Consider the following 661-nt stretch of genomic DNA (forward strand, 5'->3'; position numbering starts at 1 on the left):
AAGAGTAAATAAAACCTGTTCAGTTCTCTCTCTCTCTCTCTCTCTCTCTCAATCATGCACACACACACACACACACACACACACACACACACACCAGCACCATTGCTCTCTCTGTCTCTTCACAGACACCGACAAAACTTCACATACACAACACACTTTCTGTCTCGCACAGTCCATCACACACACACACACATCAATTCTCCGCTTCACGCTGACTTCAAAAGATAGTCCTACCCCACAAAGAGGTGAAAGAAGTGAGACAGCATAGCGAAAGTTTTGGGTTACTGTCATCCTGTACTCCCCTTGTTGCTAGCAAAATGGTATATGCAGGCTGTGTGAGCAATTGGTTGTTTTAATGGCGGAACAAACGGGAATTCCATTATAAAAAGTTTTAATTGATTTTCTTGGTAAGTATAGGGACTATGGAAAAATACAAACTGCATTCCAATCTATGCACCTGTCTCCACATGTGTGCCACTTTTCACGCGAATCCACCCAGCCGTTTGGCTGTGAACCCGAAGACAAGAAAGAATACAACGATCACCCATGTCCAATTTATATTATAGATTATATGAATATTTGTCTGTGTATGTGTGTGTTGTGTTTGTTTGTGTGTGTGTGACAGGGTATGCTTGCGTGTGCGCGTATTTGTGTGAATACG

Source organism: Octopus bimaculoides, chromosome 5 (assembly GCF_001194135.2).
Source record: "Octopus bimaculoides isolate UCB-OBI-ISO-001 chromosome 5, ASM119413v2, whole genome shotgun sequence".
NCBI classification, from domain to species: Eukaryota; Metazoa; Mollusca; class Cephalopoda; order Octopoda; family Octopodidae; genus Octopus; species Octopus bimaculoides.